At 44.3% G+C, this 27,034-nt stretch overlaps 1 pseudogene; it reads right to left on the minus strand.

The window, feature by feature from the left end:
• The window catches only part of LOC121557530, a 70,339-nt pseudogene that overhangs the window by 36,771 nt on the left and 6,534 nt on the right, over positions 1-27,034 (minus strand).

A 27,034-nucleotide genomic window follows, 5' to 3' on the forward strand; every position in this document is an offset into this window, starting at 1 on the left:
GCTGATTTCAAGGTTTTACTGCTAGTCTACAAAGCATTACATGGGCTTTCTCCTACTTATCTCTCCGATTTGGTCCTGCCGTACATACCTACACATACGCTACAGTCACAAGACGCAGAACTCCTTATTGTCCCTAGAATTTCTAAGCAAACAGCTGGAGGCAGGGCTTTCTCCTATAGAGCTCCATTTTTATGGAATGGTCTGCCTAACCATGTGAGAGCTGCAGACTCGGTCTCAACCTTTAAGTCTTTACTGAAGACTCATCTCTTCAGTAGGTCCTATGATTGAGTGTAGTTTGGCCAGGGTAGAAAGGTGAACGGCAAGGCACTGGAGCAAGAACCGCCCTTGCTGTGCGCTGCCTGGCCCGGCTCCCCTCTCTCCACTGGGATTCTCTGCCTCAGACCCTATTACGGGGCTGAGTCACTGGCTTACTAGTGCTCTTCCATGCTGTCCCTAGGAGGGGTGCGTCAATTGAGTGGGTTGAGTCACAGACGTGATCTTCCTGTCCGGTCTTGCGCCCCCTCGGGCTAGTGCGATGGAGGAGGCTATACTCAGCCTCGTCTCAGGGTAGAAAGTTGGTGGTCTGTTGATATCCCTCTAGTGGTGTAGGGGCTGTGCTTTGGCAAAGTGGGTGGGGCTATATCCTGCCTGGTTGGCCCTGTCCGGGTATCGTCGGACGGGGCCACAGTGTCCCCCGACCCACCCGTCTCAGTCTCGAGTATCTATGCTGCAATAGTCTGTTATATCTGGTGTAATTCTCCTGTCTTATCTGGTGTCCTTTCTGAATTTAAGTATGCTCCCGCTAATTCTCTCTCCCTCCCTCCCGGAGGACCTGAGCCCTAGTATCAGGACTACCTGGCATGATGACTCCTGGCTGTCCCCAGGATATTTACTCCTGAGGTACTGACCTGTTGCACCCTCTACAACCACTGTGATTACTATTTGACCCTGCTGGTCATCTATGAGCGTTTGATCATCTTGAAGAACAATCTGGTCTTAAATGGCCATGTACTCTTACAATCTCCACCCGGCACAGCCAGAAGAGGACTGGCCACCCCTCAGAGCCTGGTTCCTCTCTGAGTTTCGTCCTAGGTTCCTGCCTTTCTAGGGAGTTTTACCTAGCGACCATGCTTCTACATCTGCATTGCTTGATGTTTGGGGTTTTAGGCTGGGTTTCTGTATAGCACTTTGTGACATCTGCTGATGTAAAAATGGCTTTATAAATACATTTCATTGATTGACTGACAGCTTTCCACACTTGGCAATCTCTCAACCAGCTTCACCTGGAATGCGTTTCCAACAGTCTTGAAGGAGTTCCCCATATGCTGAGCACTTGTTGGCTGCTTTTCCTTCACTCTGCGGTCCAACTCATCCCAAACCATCTCAATTGGGTTGAGGTTGGGTGATTGTGGAGCCAGGTCTCTGATGCGCACTCCATCACTCTCCTTGGTCAAATAGCCCTTACACAGCCTGGAGGTGTGTTTTGGGTCATTGTCGGTTGAAAAACAAATGATAGTCCCACTAAGCCCAAACCAGATGGGATGGCATATCATTGCCACAGAATGCTGTGGTAGCCATGCTGGTTAAGTGTGACTTGAATTCTAAATAAGTCAAAGAACAGTGTCGCCGGCAAAGCATCACCACACCATCACACCTCCTCCTCCATGCTTCACGGCGGTGAACCAAAAATCTCAAATTTGGACTCAGACCAAAGGACAGATTTCCACCGGTCTAATGTCCATTGCTTGTGTTTCTTGGCCCAAGCAAGTCTCTTCTTATTATTGGTGTCCTTTAGTAGTGGTTTCTTTGCAGCAATTCGACCATGAAGGCCTGATTCACACAGTCTCCTCTGAACAGTTGATGTTGAGATGTGCCTGTTACTTGAACTCTGTGAATCATTTATTTGGGCTGCAATTTCTGGAGGCTGGTAACTAATGAACATATCCTCTGCAGCAGAGGTAACTCTGGGTCTTCCTTTCCTGTGGCGGTCCTCATGAGAGCCAGTTTCATCATAGCGCTTGGTGGTTTTTCAGACTGCACTTGAAAGAAACTTTCAAAGTTCTTGAAATTTTCCGGATTGACTGACCTTCATGTCTTAAAAGTAATGGACTGTTGTTTCTCTTTGCTTATTTGAGCTGTTCTTGCCATAATATGGACTTGGTCTTTTACCAAATAGGGCTATCTTCTGTATACCACCCCTACCTTGTCACAACACAACTGATTGGCTCAAACGCATTAAGAAGGAAATAAATTCTACAAATTAACTTTTAAGAAGGCACCTGTTAATTCAAGTGCATTCCAGGCGACTACCTCATGAAGCTGGTTGAGAGAATGCCAAGAGTTTCCAAAGCTGTCAAAGGCAAAGAGGTGGCTACATTGAAGAATCTCAAATATAAAATGTATTTTGATTTGTTTAACACTTTTTTGGTTACTACATGATTCCGTATGTGTCATTTCATAGTTTTGATGTCTTCACTATTATTCTACAATGTAGAAAATAGTACAAATCAAGAAAAAACCCTGGAATGTAGAGAAGTACATGTCGAAAGTATAAGTCATTTGATAAGTCATGTAGAATTAATACCGGGAGTGAGACCTAGGAGTTTTCCATTAGCAGCACCCTTTAGGCATAAGAAACTGTCAGTATCTGGTAATGTGTATGGAGTTAGACCGTTGCCTGTGAGTTCTGGACTAGGCCCGACCTCTGTGGTTGAAAATAACAGCAGTATTAAGAAGTTATTTGATTTGGGTTCGTGCCCTATTGGGGTGGGTAATAGAGATCAAACTGTGCAATAAAATAACATTGGTTGTCAATATTAGTAATGGAACTTGAGGCATGACACAGGTGATAGGACATTAGGTCTCCTGTATTCCCCCAGTAACACATTGGCAGACGCTTCAGTGCCGTTCTCAACACAAGGTATCACGTCCTGTGACCAAATTATTAGGCACATACTGTATACCGTAACTACGCTCCGGAGAAATGGGTATCACTACCTGGGAAAAACAGTTAATAGAGGGCGTGCATTAGAGCTGTGGGTGAAAACACCCTAGACATCGGGAGGGGCGCAGAAATAATAACTATTGAAATGGCATCCGGGGGTCCTGACACTCCTGTGAAATGGGGGATAGAAGAGGAACATTTTAACAAAGCCATTGAGGCGCTAAAAGAGGTGCACAAGTCATCTACCAATTCGGCTTGAATATGGGGAAAGTTTAACAAATTGGTAAGTACTTCCCTGCTGATGGAAGATTCCGATCTAATAAAGAACTCATAGATGCTATTGTGGTGTGGCACAGCGACATCAAGGAGAAATCACAAGCTCAATACACAAGCGTTTTGATGTCGATGTTTTATCAACAGAAAGGTAAAACAAATAAAGCTAAAATTAAAGATCTGCAGTGTCAGCTACACCAGACAACTGACAAGTATGAGACAAATAAAAAAACTAGGAAAAGCAGAGGGGCGCGCACACAAATTGAATGAATGGAACAAGGATCTTGCAGATGTGCTGGAAAGGTGTCAAAAACTAAGTCAACTACTTACAGTTACCCTCCAACAGTATCAGAACACCTGTGGACAGGGTATACGCCTTAAGGTGTCTGCATGCTTCCCAGCTGAAATAGTTGGGAACAGTTTGTGCATTATGATGACATTTAGTGATTTTTTCTGTTCGTTTTGGACTTCGGCAAGGGGTTTTTTTCTGCTGTTCGAAACACAAAAAATGTTTGCGGCAAGCTGAAGTCGGTGGCGAAGTCTATGCCCCCTTGTCGGTGATTGGGCAACAGTAGGGATTTTTCAATGAAGTGCCTATTGTCATTCAACGAGACGACTCATCCTCATGCACATTTATTCACTTAAGAAATACTGCATCAAACATCCTAGTCAGATGCTAAATTGCGCGACTAAGATCTCCCTAGGCAAAAACGTCAAAATTAATGACAGATTTCTTGAGTTATCTTCGATTAATCCAGACTATTTTGAGGAAAGTAAGCTACGCTCGTCTCAAAATGGACAAACAGTACTATTGCAGCTTTTTTCAAGTTTTTCCAAGCAAAGGTCTTTTAAGGAGTATGTGTGCACACTCGTTCGCTCGCCGAATTGAAGCACGCCTTTAGCCACCCCTCTCCGCTGTTCGTCCCGGGATATCATGTATCCCACACTAGAAAGATTACACCTCCCTTTATGTCCCGCTCTCAAAAGAGGAAAAGGAGTGTTGTGGCTCGAGAGAGGCAGAAGATGGGGGTATCACTAGTCCAGATAGTGGTCCCAGACTGGATCATATAGCCGAGAGATCCAGGAAACCATGAGAGGTATGCCCGGTTCGTACCCATGCAGTTGCAATTACTTTTTATCCTGGGCTGGTACTCCCAGATGGAGGAAACCCCATACTGCCAGATGGCCAGCCTAGAACACGGCTCCAAATACAACACCAACATCAGCCGTTGAGGATTGGAGAAATCGCAGCATAATGCAAGCGCCTGACCCAGTTAAAGAGGGTCAGGAATTTGTCAGCTTCATGAGGAAACAGGGCCAGATTTTTGGTTTTCATGCGGGCGATTATGATCACGTAGTCTGCTCTCTCCTACCCAGAGCAATGTTGGCGCAACTCCTGGCACCTCACCAAACCCTGCTTTGTCCTCCAGCCACGAGGCATGTGATCCAGCAACCTCATGTGGCGGTGGAAGGATTCTTAACCGCTGTAGGGAATGTTCTGTTCAGACCAGGTGAACAAAATCAGTAAATGTATTCAGGGTCCAAAAGAGGGAATCCGCGAATACAGTGATAGGATGGAAGAATTTGGCTCTTGCTGGCAATTTTGATGCTAATGCAGGAATTTGTACCTCTGCCTGGGATCAACACTCCACCTGGGAACAGATAGTACAAGCTGCATTGCGAGCGGAATCTATTCCGCTCACTTTGCAGCAGTGCGTGTAGTTCGCTGCTACCCATACCCAAGCACCGGTAATGGATTAGAGAGAAGGGAGAATAAAAAGCAAGCAGAGGTCAATCTGACAGAAAATCCATTCGGCAGCGAGGAAACAAAACCCTTGCCACCAACGTGGCGCATTTGGCCATTTGTGTGAAAAACGGTACGGTGGTGCCTGAGCCCTCTGAGCCGACTCATTCCGGGTTAAGTGATGCAGTGCAGACATTTTCTTCACTGACTACAACAGACGAAGTTGAGAGTAATGCATAGGGGTGTTTAGCCTCTGTGCGGTCGCTCTAGGTTTGGTGAGACAACAGTTTCTATGTGGAAGGGAACGTAGGAGGCAACGTCCAGACACAACTTCCTAGTAGACACCAGAGCTCAAATATCACTGATTCCTTACAATGAAAAAATTAACAATTTTCAATGGGAAAAAGCATTACGTTCAGCGTGTAAGTGGGGTGGTATCTAAAGCTATGCAACTACTACCCATGCCATTAACAATAGGTCCATAACAATACCGGCTATTCTTTATGGTAGCTGCGGTAGAACCGATTTTGGGTTGGATCATCTTTGTGAACTGTGGGCAAAATAATGGAAAGGGGTATACTTATACAATAGTCAAACCGTTGTAACAGCCCTTTATTCCCAGTGAGAAAGGGAAGGAAGTGGGATAACACATTCAGTTAGGATAACACCTATAGTGGCCGATTTGGCAGATCTATTATCATCTATTCCCTCAGACTCGGAATGGTACAGCGTGATAGATAGGAAGAACGGATTTTGGTGCGTGTCCGGTGGATGAGGGTTCATAAAGCCGTAAAAAATAAAGGAAATTGGCAAAACAGTAGTTCATTTATCTGGGGGGGCATGAAAAACATTACCAGCACCCGCACGACACTATTCGTTCACTGGCGCCACCAAACACTCCTATCACGCTCACAAAAACCCGGGGGGTTTTCAATTTCCTGAAACACTTTAATTCGTCTTACTGAATCTCTTGCAGAAGTTATGAAAGGGGGAGAGGTTCACACGAGATAATAGGAATAGAGTGGAGTTAAGATAGTGAGGAGCGTTTGTAGAGTTAAAGAAACAAGTGTGTCAAGCACCTGCATTTTTGGTAACCCAAAATTGCCCTTTAAAATGTTTGTGCATGAACAGGATGGGCACTGTAGCGCAGTAGTTACGCAAAACAAATGAGGAAAAGACAGACCTGTCATGTACTGGAGTAAATCTTTAGACTCAGTGGTAAGAGAAATGCCACCGTGCTTAAGAGCAGTACAAGCAACCGATGGTTCTGCATAACACCGCCTCGATTACTATGGGTCAAAAAGTAGATTTGTATGTTCCACATGCAGTAGGGACTATAGTTAACATTACAAAAGCCCAACATGTTACTAACGACTGCTGGACAAAATGGGAAACGACACAGAAAGCGATAAGGGGTAGTTCAATCGATACAGAACGTTTTAATGTGGAAAACATTGGTATCTGGCTGATGTATTTTATAATTTGGGCGCATTACATATTAATCTCAAAATAATAGACATTAATAAGTGTGAAGCAAATAGTGACTATCCAACGGAGATCGGTGAATAAATATACTGAACAAAAATATAAAACGCAACATGTAAAGTGTTGGTCCCATGTTTCATGAGCTGAAATAAAAGATCCCAGAAATGTTCCATACGCACAAAAGCTTATTTATCTCAAAATTTTGAGCATTTCTCCTTTGCCAAGATAATCCATCCACCTGACAGGTGTGGCATATCAAAAGCTGATTAAACAGCATGATCATTACACAAGTGGACCTTGTGCTGGATACAATAAAATGCCACTCTAAAATGTGCAGTTTTGTCACAACACAATGCCACAGATGTCTCGAAGTTGAGGGAGAGTGCAATTGGCATGTTGACTGCAGGAATGTCCACCAGAGCTGTTGCCAGATAATTTAATGTTCCTTTCTCTACCATAAGCCGCCTCCAATGCGTTTTGAGAATTTGGCAGTACGTCCAACCGGCCTCACAACTGCAGACCATCTGTAACCACGCCAGCCCAGGCCCCTCCACATCCGGCTTCTTCACCTGCGGGATCGTCTGAGATCAGCCACCCGGACAGCTGAGTGAAACTGAGGAGTATTTTGGTCTGTAATAAAATCCATTCTGATTGGCTGGGCCTGGCTCCCCAGTGGGTGGGCCCTGGCTCCCAAGTGGGTGGGCCTGCCCATTCATGTGAAATCCATCTATTAGGGCCTAATTTATTTATTTAAATTGACTGATTTCCTTATATGAACTGTAACTCCAGTAAAATCGTTGAAATTGTTGCATATTGCGTTTTATATCTTTGTTCAGTATATACACCAGTCAAAAACGTTAGGGTAGATTAAAAAACACAAACAATACCTTCCAATAAGGAGAAAGTAAAGGTGGACAGTGGCCTCCTTGTAGAACAGAAGTTATCATGTTTTGTTCTGTCTGTATTTAGGACTGATTTAAGATTTTGCATACTGAAAACTAACAAAATGTTTATTCTCTATTCCAGGAGAGGATGGGGTGTCCCTTTGAAATGCTTCCTGAGGTCACTGCCTTGGGAGAGCAGTTTAGACCAAATTACTCCAAAACCCCAATTTAAAAAGAACCAGAACTAGAATTCTACACACAGATGGCTCTAGTTACATGACAACAGGAGGAAAGTGAGTAACTGGGTATTCTGTATGTGATGATGGGGGAGTAGTGATAGCTGGCCCATTGCCAGCCTCCGTTTCAGCCCAGGGTGCTGAGCTCGACTAGCAGAGGCCTGTAGGTTGTCGGCAGGGGAGAGGGTTACAATATACACAGACTCTCGCTATGGGTTTTAGGTAGTTCATGATTTCGGGACACTGTGGTCACAAAGGGGCATGTTAACGGCGACAGGGACTCCAATTTAAGATGGGCATGAAGTAGAGGCATTAGAAGCGTGTCCATTACCCAGTCAATTAGTCGTGGTAAAATGTGAAGCTAACACCAATTGTACTGATAAAATAGCAGTAGGGAACTCTCAGTTCAAGACCGCTGTTGGGGGCGGGAAGTGTTGCCTACACCCACCAAACAGCTACCACTACCAGACAGACCCTTTACATCATTGCAGATGGACTTTATAGGGCCAATTCCTCAAAGTAGGGAAGACTCACGCACTGGTAATTGTGGACCAGTTTCCAGACTCTCCTAAAGGAGGTGATTCCACGATGGGTAAATCAATGTTGTCATACTGTCAGAAATGTACCCATGCCTGTGTATTCACAGGTAAAAGTAGCACACGAGACGGATCCCAGGAGATGACCGCGAGCACGGCCTGAGTCCGGTACTCCTCACCATGCCTACAGCTGTGAAACTACAGCTATCAGAAAACCCACTCTAGATTACAGCTTGGGCAATGGGGAAGTCTCATGAAAGCGAGATCCGTCTGACTAATGGGTAAGCTGAGAGTAGGAGTTTATGTTAAGAAAAGTGTTGTCATAACAGCATCCATCTGTGTACTGATAACAGTATTCCTAGCACTAGCAGTAGTGAGTGATCTATTGGAACAATGATAATGACAACATTTCACTGCCAGTACAATGGATAGGAGAGTGGGCAGATGAGTGGGTGAAATGGGGAGAAGTGCTATTAATGTCACGGGGCAAGCAGAGCATTAATCACAGAAGTCATGTTGTGTGGGTGGTTCGGGGAGATAATCAAACCAGCATTTTGAGGGTGGGTTGTGCCCGAGACGGAGTAATTGTTTTCCAGGAAGGAATCTGGTGAGCAAAATGGCACTTCATGACTGAAGGATCAGACGAGAATGTCTTTCCTGCCTGCACTCAAACCAAACCTGTGTAACGGCGCTGATAGTAACCTCACTGAACCCTTATCCTTTCATGTCCTCCCAAGAGGAGGTTATCAGAAAAACCCACTCTAGATTGCAGCTTGGGCAATGCTAACCATAATTGGGATCTTGATGGTAGGGGCTTTGTTCTACCATGCCATAAAAGCTCGAATGATAAAGCGCATTAATACATATGGGCTTGCCGGACGATACAGTCCAATGAATTACTTATACGTTTACGTCTTTCTATGACACCCGAGGATGAGGATATGGGGAGGAGTGCAGTGAGCTGTCTCTGATGATCTGAAGGGAAATGGGGAAGTCTGAGGAACGTGCGAGAGAAAACCAATAGGGTCCTATTTTCACGGAGCTCAGCAGAAGATCTAGCATCCCATTGGCATAGAACAGATCAGATGGATGGTCCTGGCCCCAATCTCATTCTAATCAAGAGCGGTGTGAAATTATTAAACATGTATTTTCCTTCCCTCTTCTCAAGTCGTGTTTTGTAGTATTGTGGAACACGTTAGTGTTCACTGTTCCAGATGAGGGACTGTTGGATACGGACTTGAGCCCGTTTTTAATATAATTGTTTAATTAGCCTAGCAGTAGTAATTATTGTGTTATAGGTTAGATGGAATGTTCTATATGCATTGTATATGGGCAGAGGAAAGTACAAAAGGGGGCCTGTCTCTGAGGAGCCAATTGTCTGGAGTTAGAGCTGATAATTACTGTTCTATAACACTGTCTTATATCTTTACTGTTTTATACCATTATATACTCTTAAAATGAATATACAGCACACACACATATACAGTGCAGTCGGAAGTATTCAGACCCCCTTGACTTTTTCCACATTTTGTTACGTTACAGCCTTATTCTAAAATGGATAAAATTGTTTTTTCTCCTCATCAATCTACACGCAATACCCCATAATGACAAAGCAAAAACAGGTTCTTAGAAATATCACATTTACATAAGTATTCAGACCCTTTACTCAGTACTTTGTTGAAGCACCTTTGGCAGCGATTACAGCCTCGAGTCTTCTTGGGTATGACACTACAAGCTTGGCACACCTGTATTTGGGGAGTTTCTAACATTCTTCTCTGCAGATCCTCTCAAGCTCTGTCAGGTTGGATGGGGAGCGTCGCTGCACAGCTATTTTCAGGTCTCCCCAGAGATGTTCGAAGGGTTCAAGTCTGGGCTCTGGCTGGGCCACTCAAGGACATTCAGAAACTTGTCCCAAAGCCACTCCTGCGTTGTCTTGGCTGTGTGCTTCGGGTCATTGTCCTGTTGGAAGGTGAACCTTCACCCTAGTCTGAGGTCCTGAGTGCTCTGGAGCAGGATCTCTCTGTACTCGAACGTTCATCTTTCCCTCAATCATGACTAGTCTCCCAGTCCCTGCCGCTGAAAAACATCCCCACAGCATGATGTTGCCACCACCATGCTTCACCGTAGGGATGGTGCCAATTTGAGTCTCATAGCAAAGGGTCTGAATACTTATGTAAATAAGGTGTTTCTGTTTTTATTTTTATAAATTTGATAACATTTATAAAAACCTGTTTTTTGCTTTGTGATTATGGGGTATTGTGTGCAGATTGAGGGAAAAAAATATTTAATCAATTTTAGAATAAGGCTGTAACGTAACAAAATGTGGAAAAGGGGAAGGGTCTGAATACTTTCCGAATGCACTGTATATATTCTTAGGGATTGAAAGTCGTGTTAGGTTTAAGCTCTTTGTGTATGAGAAGAGTAATTATCTAGTGGACTGCAGTAAACTTCAAGAATATGTACTCATTAACGCAAGGCCTCTACTGACTGATAAGAAGACCTGAGAGAGGCGTGGAGGAGTACCGGACTCAAGCTGGGACGATAACACCACCTGCCCAGCCACAGAGACTGATTGTTCATCCTAGACCCAGAAAAGGGGTCTGTTTGGCAAGGGGGCCTAGTCGGAGGTTATAAATATATGTGCTTGTGACGTTGCATCTTGTCTTGGAAGCAACAACACCCAGTGTGGTGAATAAATCTAGCCTGAGCTTTATTTGGTATCCATCTGGATTATTGAACCAGAATTTAGAACCTAACAACTTCAATCGGGATACCCATTCTAGTTATTCTACTTCTATGGTCAGTACATTATAGAGCTCCATCTATGCTGGTGTACCCATAGAATAACATATAGTCATATTATTATTATAGGATTCTATACAGGTGTACCCACCTTAAATGTGGGCAGTCTGATAGTCTTGAGCATGTAGAGACAGAAGGATATGCCCAGGGCGTCCTGTAACACCCACGCCCACCTAGGTGAGGACACAGCAGATAGAAGGAACCAGAGTTAGCCTGGCACACACAAAGCATGCACACAGTCGGTAATAGCCGGCTTTGGGCGATAAAATAAATAAAAAGCCGATAATAAAATCGCTACAGGCCAATTGTCAAGGAGAATAAAAAAATCACATAGCAAAATACTGCTTTCGACTATTCATTTATGAAAATACCAGTTGATGATAAATATATTTGATCAGTCATGCTTATCAGTCTATGGGTTTATTTGCATAATTTAGTGGAATTAAATTGGTGCGTGTGTATTTTCATTAGTCGTTATGATTTTTGTTCATCACACGTGCATTTTATTCATCAGACAGCGCGAGAGTTGCTGCTGGAGTGAAACATGCTTTTATAAGCCCAATCATTGCGCAACAATTCTAAATGAAATCTCATGTTAAAAACAGTTTCGATGTTTACGATTAAAAGAGCTTCCCATTCGCCATTTAAGTGCATAGGCAACAGTAGAAGGCTTCAGCGAGTCACACTTTACAATGCGAGTTGGAGACAAATATATATTTTCAAAATGCATACTAATTGTGTGAAACCTGAACGTTTTACTTTATATTACATGGGTTAAAGCAACAACTAAAAAATCCCATGACTGAAACATAAGTTGTCTGGGGCCAAGTTAACCTCCCCTTTCATGTATGTAAGAAAGTCATGACTATCATGCTTTGATTCAGAGGGGTTGGATTAAATGCGAAAGACACATTTCAGTTGAATGCATTCAGTTGTACAACCCCTTTCTTTATTTATTAAACTGTGAGTTCGACCCAATTCCAGTCCCCTTGCTTATGGGGTCGGGGTCCTCCCGTATAATTTTTATGTAGAAGGACTGAAAAACATATTTCTGGTGACTTTTTTAAAAAGGTCATTCTACTCCAAAATTTATGAAAATAAAATGGATGCCGACACCATCTAAAATATAATTTCCACCTCCAGAAATTGCTCCATTAACATATTGGTAAAAACTATGTTAAAATTATTAAGTTATTGGACCATGCATATATAGCCTATGGTCTATATTATCAGACGTGCTATTAGCAATAAGCATTATCACCTGTAGCCCAACTGATGCAGCACAGTGGCTATAAAATGTACTTAGGATGAAGCATGGGGTTTGTCCATCTGCATTTACCCCACTGGACACAACATCCTGATTGTTATATATTTTTTACATATATTAATTATTATTCACTTGAAAAATTAGATTTTTTGGTTTCTATTTCAAAGTATGTCATTGCCCTTTTAAGATGTCATTGCCCCTTTAAGAGCTCTGTTGGGCAGCTGCAGCTAAACCATTCCTGAAACTCTGGTTGTAAAACTGCATTTGTAAAACGATGCCACGCGCACAATTGAAGGAGCAGAGAAATAAACGTGGTAGCAATGTAAAACTGGGATCCCCCTCTTTTTTAACAAAGGCCAAAACTGCTTTCAAAACACATATGCCAAAACTGCTTTCAGAAGTGTTTTCCAGCGATTGCATTAAGAATTGTTGTGCACTGACTGCTTGTCAGAATACATGTTTCCCTTCTATGGGTCTCCCAACTTGAATGCACTTCGAGAGGAATATTACTCTCGCATAGAACACACAACAAGCAGACTAGGTAAATAGGTAAACTATTCTACTATGGGGTTGTCTGATTTAGGTTTAATAACAACATTACATGGCAAAAATAGTAGCACTGGAAAGTTACATCCTGAGTGATAATATATATATTTTTTAAAGCCTATACTTTAAGTTATGTCCCCCACACACTTCTAAAACCAAAGTTGCACCCCCTGGATGAGACCATTTTCACATCAATGGAGACATCCAGAGACATCCAGAGACATCCAGAGACATCCAGAGACATCCAGAGACATCCAGAGACATCCAGAGACATCCAGAGACATCCAGCCTTCCAGGTAGTGTTTGAATTGGGCCTGGGAGCAGAGACTGGCTATGTCTCGATTCTCCTCCCTTTTCCAGAAGTGTGCACTTGCAATGGTGGGAAAGTCCCACCAGCCAATGCTTAAACCAATCCTAAGATTTTTTAAATCCATGACAGGGAGTGAGTGTTCAAGTGCACACTTCGGGAGAGGGTGGAGAATTGGGACGTGTTGAATGTCAAAGGAAGGTCTCATGTTAACATGCTACATGTGGAAGTCATTAGGCTAAGTATAGGCTTTGAATTACTTTGCCAGCTCCTACAGTAGGCTACACACCGCTGTTTGAGTTGAGCACAGCATTGGTGCGCGTTATAGACTATTTCTCTTCATTTGAACATCAGTGTCAGCAACAATCATGCATGTCAGTTCAGTGCATAAAAGAAAATACCATATGAGGCTGTCATATCCAAACCAGTGCATAGCCTACTGCTGCGCTTATAATGTGCAGAAATAATAGTTTAACAAATTTTAAGCTAAATGTTCTGATCTGTTGCATCAGTCTTATTGCTTTTCAACCTTTTTTTTTTATGTACTGGTTGTATGAATTTGGGATATATCATTCCACAACTGTCCCGGAGTCTGTTTGGAATAGGCTATTCCTTTCTCGCGCAGAAAGACAAGCTGACCAATAGAATAGGTCAACTTTTCTACTATGGGGGATAGTAGATTGACATAGGATAGTGATTTTGCTCTTTGCTACTCGTCTTGATGGCTGAGGAAAAGTAAATGTCTTCAAAGTGCGCATCGGAATTCGGTAAGAAGAACACGCTGTTGCATCCTTGAGTTGCATGTTCGGTTAAGATTATGGGAATTAATCTAAATATGATATGTCATTCTGCCCTAATCAGGTTACGCACCCAATGCATATGGGTCCGGTAAACTTCTCAAATGTCTGGTAAATTAAAATGCTTTTGGTCAAATGTCCAGCGACACATTCTCCCAACGGAAACCCTGACAAACACACAGACCTCAAGAAGACTATGTTAGCCTACTGAGCTGAAACCACCTGAAGCCTATGCATTCATTAGCTCTGGGAGCTAAAGGGCTAAAGGCTAAAGCCAGTCTTCAAGTCTCAGGCAACGTTACTCATCCCTCTAGCATAGTTAACCAGTGAGACGTTTGGAAGATTCCCGGAATCAGGAGAGAATAAGCAGGAAATCTGGGAATCCTTTAACCATTTTCGGAATTGCGGAATTTTGCAACCCTAATACTCACTGGTCTTTGTTGTGGAACACACCCCTGGTGATGCTGACTGCCACATCCACCCTCCCACACCACACACCCACAGAAACTACGCTACGCAGACGACAAACAATTCATTTTCTGATAACCAGGTGGCGAATCGCATCTCTGCATGTCTGGCAGACATATCAGTGTGGATGTCGGATCACCACCTCAAGCTGAACCTTGGCAAGACGGAGCTGCTCTTCCTCCCGGGAAGGACTGCCCGCTCCATAATCTCGCCATCACGGTTGACAACTCCATTGTGTCCTCCTCCCAGAGTGCAAAGAACCTTGGCGTGACCCGGGACAACACCCTGTCGTTTCTCCGCTAACATCAAAGCGGTGACCCGATCCTGCAGGGTTTATGCTCTACAACATTCGCAGAGTACGACCCTACCTTACACAGAAAGTGGCACAGGTCCTAATCCAGGCACTTGTCATCTCCCATCTGGATTACTGCAACTCGCTGTTGGCTGGGCTCCCTGCCTGTGCCATTAAACCCCTACAACTCATCCAGAACGCTGCAGCCCGTCTGGTGTTCAACCTTCCATGGTTGACCATGGTGCTTGCCTATGGAGCTGTGAGGGGAACGGCACCTCCTTACCTTCAGGCTCTGATCAGACCCTACACCCAAACGAGGGCACTACGTTCATCCACCTCTGGCCTGCCAGCCCCCCTACCTCTCGGAAGAACAGTTCCGCTCAGCCCAGTCAAAGCTATTCGCTGCTCTGGCACCCCAAATGGTGGAACAAGCTCCCCCACTATGCCAGGACAGCGGAGTCACTGACCACCTTCCGGAGACACTTGAAAACCTACCTCTTTAAGGAATACCTGGAATTGTATAAAAGTAATCATTCTATCCCCTGCCCCCATAAAAAAAGTGGTTGTCCTACAAGTTGAATGCACCAATTTGTAAGTCGCTCTGGATAAGAGTAAATGTAAATGTAAACTCACTGGTCTTCGTTGCGGAACACACCCCAGGTAACACTGACTCCGATGCAGAAGGCTGACAACAGCAGCATGCGGACCTGAGGCCTCTTGGCAGTAGGAAGGTTGTTCTCTGGGATCCTCACACACACACACACACACAAAACCAGGAATAAGTTAGAAGTTGGAAAAAGTTAAAAATCGACAATAGTTAGAGAAGAGTAAACTATTTGCATTGATTCAGTTTGTGTTTTTGATTGGTTGATTGTATAGGCCTACTCCTCTTGTGATTTGTGTTAGGTTGATTGGGTACTCTTAATCTGTGATTATAAACGGATCTTTGTTAGGTTGATAGTGATAAGTCTCACCTGCACTTGCCAAAGGGGGAGTCTCCTCACAAAGGGCCAGAGACAGCTGTAGAGGCCAACAGAAGAGGCCAGGCAGAATATCCCAATGATGATATACACTAAACCGACAGAGAGAGCGAGGATTAGCATACACACACAGAGAGACATGAACAGGATGGCTGTGGTTAAAGCAACAAAAAAGAAAGTCTAACTCAGATTGTCTGAGCCAAGTTAACCTCCCTTTCATGTAAAAAAGGCATGACCATCATGCTTTTAGGGAAAGAGGATTACATCTTGTACATGTATTAAAACTGTGCGTTTGACCAATGCCAGTCACTTTCAATAGGAAAAAAGAACAAATTTGACAAATCTGTTGCTGTGACGGATAACTTTAACCCCTGCAGGAAGGGCAGTGTATTTCAACTAGCTTATTATAATGTAATTACTTATTTTTTCACTGACAACTGCAAAGACAGGTAGAGAGACATAGAGAAAGGCTGAGGGAGGCAGACAGACAGACAAAAGAGAGAGACAGAACGCTACAGGTAGAGAGACAGGTACAGACAGACAGACAAACAAAAAGATTAGAGACAAACAGACAGCTACAGGTAGAGAGAGACAGCTACAGGTAGAGAGAGACAGCTACAGGTAGAGATAACGACAGCTACAGGTGCATATCTGGGTGTGTACCCAGGTGGTCGTAGAAGAAGTAGAGCAGCACCAGCATCGAGCAGCACATGACCACAAACATAGAGATCATGATGGGCGTCACGTCCACGTCTCCTCATCCTCCTTCTCGCGCTGTCGCCACGCTTGTGCTTCATGTAGCGCCTGCGGAGGGACACAACAGGGCACATGTGAGGGTGGGAGGATGCCCTGGGATGCCGAAACTGACCTCTGATCAGTAGAGGCAATTTCACTCTACCCATCTCTCGCTCTCTCCACTCTGATCTTAGGTCACCCCAGCAATGGCCACTCAGCCTTGCAGTGTAGCTGTCGCTGTCTCGCTGGTCAACATCAATATGGAGTCACTGTAACGACAACACCAGTCACACAGCCTTGCCTCCACTCCACATAGAATGTCTCTTCAGACAACATAAGGATTCACTCAGCCTTGCCCTGTGACACTGCCTCCACACACAGTAGAATGGGTCTTCAGACTGCAATGGAATAACATACAACAAGATGAGAGAGATGGGTGTGTTTTCCCCAGAGATGATAACTAGGGATGTGCATCTTTCCTTTTCAAAACGACTCTATACATGGGCTCCAATACGATACAGGAACGATCTATTTTAGTTTTAAACGATTCGGCTTGATTAGAGAACGAATCAACGCACTAACATTTGTTGCATAAACACATTCATTTTCCATTCTAAATTAAAATCTACAGCTGATGGAGCTCATGAGCTTGGCCTCCCTGAGCTGACTTCTGTGTGTTTGTGTGTGTGTGTGTGTGTGAATTATGTACAGTATGTCTATGGTGTATACTTCCAAGATGGCGTAGCAGTGCGGGTCGTGTTCTTTGTTGTGTGTCCGTGTATATATATTTTGTATTTTTCGAACATATTTCCCTATCACACTTTTCATCCTTCAACTAAATATACTTTCCTGCAACCGCCTCACTCAATGTGGAACGGATTCTATTATTTACTCACCTTTATCTAGAATCTCCAGTTGAAACTAGCTAGCCAGCTAACTAGCTACTTGCTATTAGCCACCGTTAGCGGTTTTCACCCAGAACATCGGATTTTCTGCCGGAATAACTGAATCACTGGACCTCTAACACCGGATCGCAACTAGCTAGTCGCAACGGAATGGATGTTGCTGTAGGCTAATCACCACTGCCCCCGAAGCAAGCCAGTGAGCCTTGAGCCGGCCCACATCCCGGCTATCTACCTCTTTGTCTACCGGACGGGGAGTGGCCGCCAACTAGCTACTTGCTATTAGCCAACCTTAGCGGTTCTTCAACATTGTCCGTGGCCTGCACTACCTACCAGCTAGCTCTAGCCTGGACTATTATCGGCCAGTCTGCACTGTCTGCACAGCGCGTTATCGACCCAGAACATAATCTGATTTTCTGCCGAAATCACTAAAATCACTGGACCTTTAACACCTGATCATCGCAACTAGCTAGCTGCAACCAAATGGATGTTGTTGTTGGCTAATCAGCCTTGAGCTAGCCTCGAGGTAGGCACATCTCCCGGCTATCTATCTTTCTGTCAACGGACGGGACCTCCTAGAGTCAACACGAGCCCCGCGATCCATCACAACTGGTCTGCCGACGTAATCGTATGTGGTTTCAACAGTCTTCTCGTTCACGCGACCGAAGATCCATCTGCTAGCCCCGGCATGCTAGCACACGCAAACAACAGCCATGCTTCCTGCTGCGCTGTGCTTTAGCACCAATTCAAACTGCTCTCAGACTCACATATGCTGTTCACTGGACCTTATGCATCACTCAGCTGTACAGCTGATGCCTGCTGGACTGTTCCTTTACACGGTACCCTGTCCTGTTTATCTGTTTAGCCTCAGCTCAAACTTTCCCTATCGCCATTACCAGTTGTTGTCTTAGCTCTCTCTAATAGCACCTGTGATTGCTTTATGCCTCTGTCCCATGTCAATATGCCTTGCCTATTGCTGTTCCAGTTAGTTCTTATTATACAATTTCAATATAGAACCCCAAGTCATTCTCAAACTGCCTCAAATAGCTCCTTTGTTCCCCATACACGCCGAGACCGCTCAATCGGTGCCTCCAGTGATGCTAACGCTTAGGTTTACCTCCACTGTACTCATATCCTTCCCATATCCTTGTCTGTACAAGAATGCCCTGAATCTAGTCTACAACGCCCGGAAATCTGGCCCCTTTATTCTCTGTACCAACGCACTAGAAGACCAGTTCTTTCAAAGCCTTCAGCAGTATCCTTATTCTAGTCCTCCTCTGTTCCTCTGGTGATGTAGAGGCTAACCCAGGTCCTCGCAGCCCCCCAGTATCACTCCTGCTCCCCGGAGCTATCATTTGTTGACTTCTGTAACCGGAAAGCCTTGGTTTTGGGCCGTGTAACATCAGAAGGCTCCTTCCTAGTTGAGTTATTCACTGCATTAGCACACTCTGCCAACCCTGATGTTCTAGAAGTGTCTGAATCCTGGCTTAGGAAGGCCACCAAAAATTCAGAAGTTTACATCCCCAACTACAACATTTTCCAGTCTAGATAGAACTGCCAAAGGGGTGGAGTTGCAATCTACCTGTAGAGATAGCCTGCAGAGCTCTATCATACTATCCAGGTCTGTGCCCAAACAGTTTGAGCTCCTACTTCTAAAAGTCCACCCTTCCAGAAACAAGTCTCTCACTGTTGCCCTTGCTACCGACCCCCTCAGCCCGGAGTTGTGCCCTGGACACCATATGTGAATTGATTGCCCCCATCTATCCTCAGAGTTTGTACTGTGGTGACCTAAACTGGGATATGCTTAACTACCCGGCCGTCCTACAATCTAAACTAGATGCCCTCAATCTCACAAATTATCAACAAACCTACCAGGTACAACCCTGAATCCGTAAACATGGGCACCCTGTTTTACGGATATCATCCTGACTAACTTACCCTCTAAATACACCTCCGCTGTCTTCAACCAGGATCTCAGGATCACTGCCTTATTGCCTGCGTCCGTAACAGGACCGCGGTGGCATTCACCTCATCACTGTCAAACGCTCCCTAAAACACTTTAGTGAGCAGGCCTTCCTAATTGACCTGGCCCGGGTATCCTGGATGGATATCGATCTCATTCCGTCGTAGAGGATGCCTGGTTGTTCTTTAAAAAGTGCTTCCTCTCAATCTTAAATAAGCATGCCCCATTCAAAAATTCAGAACTAAGAACAGATATAGCCCCTGGTTCTCCTCAGACTTGACTGCCCTTGACCAGCACAAAAACATCCTGTGGCGTACTGCATTAGCATCGAATAGCCCTCAATGAAATGCAACTTTTCAGGGAAGTTAGGAACCAATATACACAAGCAGTCAGGAAAGCGAAGGCTAGCTATTTCAAACAGACATTTGTATCCTGTAGCACTACCTCCAAAAGTATAAGAGCACCTCCTCCCAGCTACCCACTGCACTGAGGCTAGGAAACACTATCACCACTGATAATCTACAATAATCTTGAATTTCAAAGCATTTCTGCTACGGCTGGCATGCTTTCCACCTGGCTACCACTACCCCGGCCACCAGCTCTGCACCCTCCTCTGCAACTTGCCCATGCCCCCGCTTCTCCTTCACACAAATTCAGACAGCTGATGTTCTGAAAGAGCTGCAAAATCTGGACCCCTACAAATCATCTGGGCTAGACAATCTGCACCTTTCTTTCTAAAATTAGCCGCCAAATTGTTGCAACCCCTATTACCAACCTGTTCAACTTCTCTCTTTCGTAACGTCTGAGATCCCTAGAGATTGGAAGCTGCGCGGTCATCCTCTTCAAAGGTGGTGACACTCTAGATCCAAACTGTTACAGACCTATATCCATCCTGCCCTGCCTTTCGAGTATTTGAAAGCCAAGTTAACAAAACAGATCACGACCACTTAATCCCACCGTACCTTCTCCGCTTCTGCAATCCGGTTTCCGAGCTGGTCATGGGTTCACCTCAGCCACGCTCAAGGTCCTATACGATATTATAACGCGATCGATAATAAACAGTACTGGTGAAGCCGTCTTCATCGACTACTGGCAGGCTTTCGGACTCTGTCAACCACCGCATTCTTATTGGCGAGACTAAATGGCCTTGGTTTCTCAAATGACTGCCTCGCCTGGTTCACCAACTACTTCTCAGATAGAGTTCAATGTGTCAAATCGGAGGGCCTGTTGTCTGGACGTATGGCAGTCTCTGTGGGGGTGCCACAGGGTTCAATTCTTGGGCCGACTCTTTTCTCTGCGCTATATCAATAATGTCGCTCTTGCTGCTGTGACTCTCAGATCCACCTCTCATGAGACGATACCATTTTGATACATCTGGCCCTTCATTGGGACACTGTGTTAACAAACCTCCAAATGAGCTTCAATGCCATACAACACTCCTTCCCGTAGCCTCCAACTGCTCTTAAACACTAGTAAAACTAAATGCATGCTCTTCAATCGAACAGCTGCTGCTCCCGCCCACCCGACTAGAATCACTACTCTTGTGGGTCTGACCTCGAGTATGTGGACAACTACAAATACCTAGGTGTCTGGTTGGACTGTAAACTCTCCTTCCAGACTCACATTGAGCATCTCCAATCCAAGTGAAATCTAGAATCGGCTTCCTATTTCGGGGAGCAACAAAGCCTCCTTCACTCATGCTGCCAAACATGCCCTCGTAAACTGACTATCCTACCGATCCTTGACGATGTCATTTAAAAAATAGCCTCCAACACTCTACTCAGCAAATTAGATGTAGTCTATCACAGTGCCATCCGTTTTGTCACCAAAGCCCCAGTATACTACCCACCACTGTGACCTGTACGCTCTTGTTGGCTGGTCCTCACTACATATTCGTACGCTAAACCCACTGGCTCCAGGCCATATATAAAATCACTGCTAGGCAAATCTCCGCCTTATCTTAGCTCATTAGTCACCATAGCAACACCCACCCGTAGTATGCGCTCTAGCGGGTATCTCACTGGTCATCCCCAAGCCAACACCTCCTTTGCGCCATTCCTTCCAGTTCTCTGCTGCCAATGACTGGAACGAACTGCCAAAATCTCTGAAGCTGGAGACTCTTATCTCCCTCACTATCTTTAAGCATCAGTTGTCAGAGCAGCTTACCGATCACTGCACCTGTGCACAGCCCTTCAGAAATTAGCCCACTCAACTACCTCATCCCCATATTGTTATTTCATTTTGCTCATTTGCACCCCCAGTATCTCTATTTGCAATCATCTCTTGCATCTATCATTCCAGTGTTAATACTAATTGCTAATTATTTTGCACTATGGCCTGTATTATTGCCTTACCTCCATAACTTGCTACATTTGCACAAACTGTATATATACTGACTTTATGATTTGTTTTACCCCATATGTAACTCTGTGTTGTTGTTTTTAATCGCACAAGAATAGAAAGAGGAGTGGGAGGCCCCGGTGCACAACTGAGCAAGAGGACAAATACATTAGAGTCACAGGTCCTCAACTGGCAGCTTCATTAAATAGTACCCGCAAAACACCAGTCTCAACATCAACAGTGAAGAGGCGACTCCGGATGCTGATCTTCTAGGTAGAGTTGCAAAGAAACGCCATATCTCAGACTGCCCATCTTAATCTTTTATTGGTCAGTCATGGCTGACATAAGTAATTTTTTCAACAATTGTTTACAGACAGATTATTTCACTGTATCACAATTCCAGTGGGTCAGAAGTTTACATACACTAAGTTGACTGTGCCTTTAAACAGCTTGAAAAATACCAGAAAATGATGTCATGCTAGAAGCTTCTGATAGGCTAATTGACATAATTTGAGTCAATTGGAGGTGTACCTGTGGATGTATTTCAAGGCCTACCTTCAATCTCGTGCCTCTTTGCTTAGAAGACATCATGGGAAAATCAAAAGAAATCAGCCAAGACCTCAGAAATAAAATTGTAGACCACCACAAGTCTGGTTCATCCTGGGAGCAATTTCCAAATGCCTGAAGGCACGTTCTACGTACCTACAAACAATAGTACGCAAGTATAAACACCATGGGACCGCGCAGCCATCATTACCGCTCAGGAAGGAGACGCATTCTGTCTCCTAGAGATGAACGTACTTTGGTGCGAAAAGTGCAAATCAATCCCAGAACAACAGCAAAGGACCTTGTGAAGATGCTGGAGAAACGGGTACAAAAGTATCTATAACCTCAGTAAAATGAGTCCTATATCGACATCACCTGAAAGGCCGCTCAGCAAGGAAGAAGCCACCGCTCCAAAACCGCCATAAAAAAGCCAGACTACGGTTTGCAACTGCACATGGGGACAAAGATCGTGCTTTTTGAGAAATGTCCTCTGGTCTGATTAAACAAAATAGAACTGTTTGCTATAATAACCATCGATTATGTTTGGAGGAAAAAGGGCAAAGAACACCATCCCAACCGTGAAGCACAGGGGGTGGCAGCATCATGCTGTGGGGGGTGCTTTGCTGCAGGAGAGGACTGGTGCACTTCACAAAATAGATGGCATCATGAGGAAGGAAAATTATGTGGATATATTGAAGCAACATCTCAAGATATCAGTCATGAAGTTAAAGCTTGGTCGCAAATGGGTCTTCCAAATGGACAATGACCCCAAGTATACTTCCAGAGTTGTGGCAAAATGGCTTAAGGACAACAAAGTCAAGGTATTGGAGTGGCCATCACAAAGCCCTGACCTCAATCCTATAGAAAAGGCGTGTGCGAGCAAGGAGGCCTACAAACCTGACTCAGTTACACCAGCTCTGTCAGGAGGAATGGCCCCAAAAATTTACCAAACTTATTGTGGGAAGCCAAAACGTTTGACCCAAGTTAAACAATTTAAAGGCAATGCTACCAAATACTAATTGAGTGTATGTAAACTTCTGTGATGAAATAATCTATTTGGCTAAGTGTATGTAAACTTCCGACTTCAACTGTTATATACAGTGGGGAGAACAAGTATTTGATACACTGCCGATTTTGCAGGTTTTCCTACTTACAAAGCATGTAGAGGTCTGTAATTTTTTATCATAGGTACACTTCAACTGTGAGAGACAGAATCTAAAACAAAAATCCAGAAAATCACATTGTATGATTTTAAGTAATTAATTTGCATTTTATTGCATGACATAAGTATTTGATACATCAGAAAAGCAGAACTTAATATTTGGTACAGAAACCTTTGTTTGCAATTACAGAGATCATACGTTTCCTGTAGGTCTTGACCAGGTTTGTACACACTGCAGCAGGGTTTTGGCCCACTCCTCCATACAGACCTTCTCCAGATCCTTCAGGTTTCGGGGCTGTCGCTGGGCAATCACGGATTTTCAGCTCCCCTCAAAGATTTTCTATTGGGTTCAGGTCTGGAGACTGGCTAGGCCACTCAGGACCTTGAGATGCTTACGGAGCCACACCTTAATTGCCCTGGCTGTGTGTTTTCGGGTCGTTGTCATGCTGGAAGACCCAGCCACGACCCCATCTTCAATGCTCTTACTGAGGGAAGGAGGTTGTTGGCCAAGATCTCGCGATACATGGCCCCATCCATCCTCCCCTCAATACGGTGCAGTCGTCCTGTCCCCTTTGCAGAAAAGCATCCCCAAAGAATGATGTTTCCACCTCCATGCTTCATGGTTGGGATGGTGTTCTTGGGGTTGTACTCATCCTTCTTCTTCCTCCAAACACGTGCGAGTGGAGTTTAGACCAAAACACTCTATTTTTGTCTCATCAGACCACATGACCTTCTCCCATTCCTCCTCTGGATCCTCCAGATGGTCATTGGCAAACTTCAGACGGGGCCTGGACATGAGCTGGCTTGAGCAGTGGGACCTTGCGTGCGCTGCAGGATTTTAAGCCATGTCGGCGTAGTGTGTTACTAATGGTTTTCTTTGAGACTGTGGTCCCAGCTCTCTTCAGGTCATTGACCAGGTCCTGCCGTGTAGTTCTGGGCTGATCCCTCACCTTCCTCATGATCATTGATGCCCCACGAGGTGAGATCTTGCATGGAGCCCCCAGACCGAGGGTGATTGACCGTCATCTTGAACTTCTTCAATTTTCTAATAATTGCGCCAACAGTTGTTGCCTTCTCACCAAGCTGCTTTGCCTATTGTCCTGTAGCCCATCCCAGCCTTGTGCAGGTCTACAATTTTATCCCTGATGTCCTTACACAGCTCTCTGGTCTTGGCCATTGTGGAGAGGTTGGAGTCTGTTTGATTGAGTGTGTGGACAGGTGTCTTTTTATACAGGTAACGAGTTCAAACAGGTGCAGTTAATACAGGTAATGAGTGGAGAACAGGAGGGCTTAAAGGAAAAACTAACAGGTCTGTGAGAGCCGGAATTCTTACTGGTTGGTAGGTGATCAAATACTTATGTCATGCAATAAAATGCAAATTAATTACTTAAAATCATACAATGTGATTTTCTGGATTTTTGTTTTAGATTCCGTCTCTCACAGTTGAAGTGTACATATGATAAAATTACAGACCTCTACATGCTTTGTAAGTAGGAAAACCTGCAAAATCGGCAGTGTATCAAATACTTGTTCTCCCACTGTATATATACATATATATATGTATATATGAATTTTGGTTTGGTGAATTTTGGTGAATTTTGGGCCATTCCTCCTGACAGAGCTGGTGTAACTGAGTCAGGTTTGTAGGCCTCCTTGCTCGCACACGCCTTTTCTATAGGATTGAGGTCAGGGCTTTGTGATGGCCACTCCAATACCTTGACTTTGTTGTCCTTAAGCCATTTTGCCACAACTTTGGAAGTATGCTTGGGGTCATTGTCCATTTGGAAGACCCATTTGCGACCAAGCTTTAACTTCATGACTGATATCTTGAGATGTTGCTTCAATATATCCACATAATTTTCCTTCCTAATGATGCCATCTATTTTGTGAAGTGCACCAGTCCCTCCTGCAGCAAAGCACCCCCACAGCATGATGTTGCCACCCCTGTGCTTCACGGTTGGGATGGTGTTCTTTGCCCTTTTTCCTCCAAACATAACGATGGTCATTATGGCCAAACAGTTCTATTTTTGTTTCATCAGATGAGAGGACATTTCTCCAAAAGTACGATCTTTGTCCCCATGTGCAGTTGCAGCACGTCGCAGTCTGGCTCTTTTATGGCGGTTTTGGAGCAGTGGCTTCTTCCTTGCTGAGCGGCCTTTCAGGTTATGTCGATATAGGACTTGTTTTACTGTGGATACAAAGAGGCACTTGAGTTTGAAGGTAGGCCTTGAAATACATCCATAGGTACACCTCCAATTGACTCAAATTATGTCAATTAGCCTATCAGAAGCTTCTAAAGCTGTGACATCATTTTCTGGTATTTTCCGGTATTTTCCAAGCTGTTTAAAGGCACAGTCAACTTAGTGTATGTAAACTTCTGACCCACTGGAATTGTGATACAGTGAATGAATCTGTCTGTAAACAATTGTTGGAAAATTACTTGTGTCATGCACAAAGTAGATGTCCTAACCGACTTGCCAAAACTATAGTTTGTTAAAAATAAATTTGTGGAGTGGTTGAAAAATGAGTTTTAATGACTCCAACCTAAGTGTATGTAAACTTCCGACTTCAACTGTATGTATGTACATATATCTCTCTATTGGTGAGCGACTACTGTTTAATGTCTGCCACACTTACTTCTTGATGTCCTTGCTGCTACAACTACCACCACCAGACTACTGCCAGTCTTACTTCTTGATGTCCTTGCTGCCGGCCCAGTATCCTCCGATGGCCACCGTCCCCACAGCCATGAGGAAGATGATGACCATGTTGTAGTCCAGGAAGGGCTCGCTGGGGGCGTACATGGCCACCTCTCGGCTCTGTCCAAACGTCTGCAGGGGACAGGAACATGGCATTTGGGTCAATTGATTGATATTTGTTAGTTAAGTTAGCTACAAACATGATGTTTGTTTGAACAGGGTCACATACAGGAGGATACAACATACCAACCGTGGCAGATAGAAATGTCATAAATAGAACTGACCTGGTACATTACCCTCAATGTTTACTCTACATGTCAGAGGTATCTCTGATCTATAGGATATATTTGTAACTGAACATTGCACAACCCAACGTTGTGCCCTGGTGAACAGTGTTGATGTAGCCTGGTCCCAGATCTGTTTGTGCCATCATTCTACTCCTTGACACTCCTTGTCATCCCAAACAAGCATGATGGTCAAAACAGACTTTGTACCCAGGCTAATATTGGTTGGTCTCTCCTCTCACCTTACTGATGTCCAGCATGTCAGTGTAGCTGAGCAGCGCCACAGGGATGTCAATCTCCTCATACTGAGTCTTGTTTCCTGCTGGTGGGGTCTGTGATAGGAAAACAGAAATGGATTAGCAAATACTGTACAGAACAGAAAGCCTTTCGGAAATCTACTAGGACAGACGATGACCTACAGTCACCTCCAAAATAATTGGCACTCTTGATAAAGATGAGCAAAAAATACAGTATAAACTAAATAATACTGCGCTATATTGTATGCTAAAATTATATTATTTTATACTAATACAATTGCTCAGAGAAATATATTTTGTTTAACAATTAATACCAACAACAACAAAAAAATAGGTGTCAAAATTATTGGCAGCCCTGTTTTTAATACTCCGGCACCCTCCCGTTGCGAGGATACCGGGACTGAGTCTTTTTCTAAAAATATTTCATGAGATTGGAGAACACATGGGGAGGGATCTTAGACCATTCCTTCATACAGAATCTTTCCAGATCCTTGATATCCTTCAGTCTGCGCTTATGGACTGCCCTCTTCCATTTAAACCACAGATTTAAAAATCAGGTTCAAGTCCGGAGCCTGAGATGGCCAT

Source organism: Coregonus clupeaformis, chromosome 19 (genome assembly GCF_020615455.1).
Source record: "Coregonus clupeaformis isolate EN_2021a chromosome 19, ASM2061545v1, whole genome shotgun sequence".
Taxonomy (NCBI): domain Eukaryota; kingdom Metazoa; phylum Chordata; class Actinopteri; order Salmoniformes; family Salmonidae; genus Coregonus; species Coregonus clupeaformis.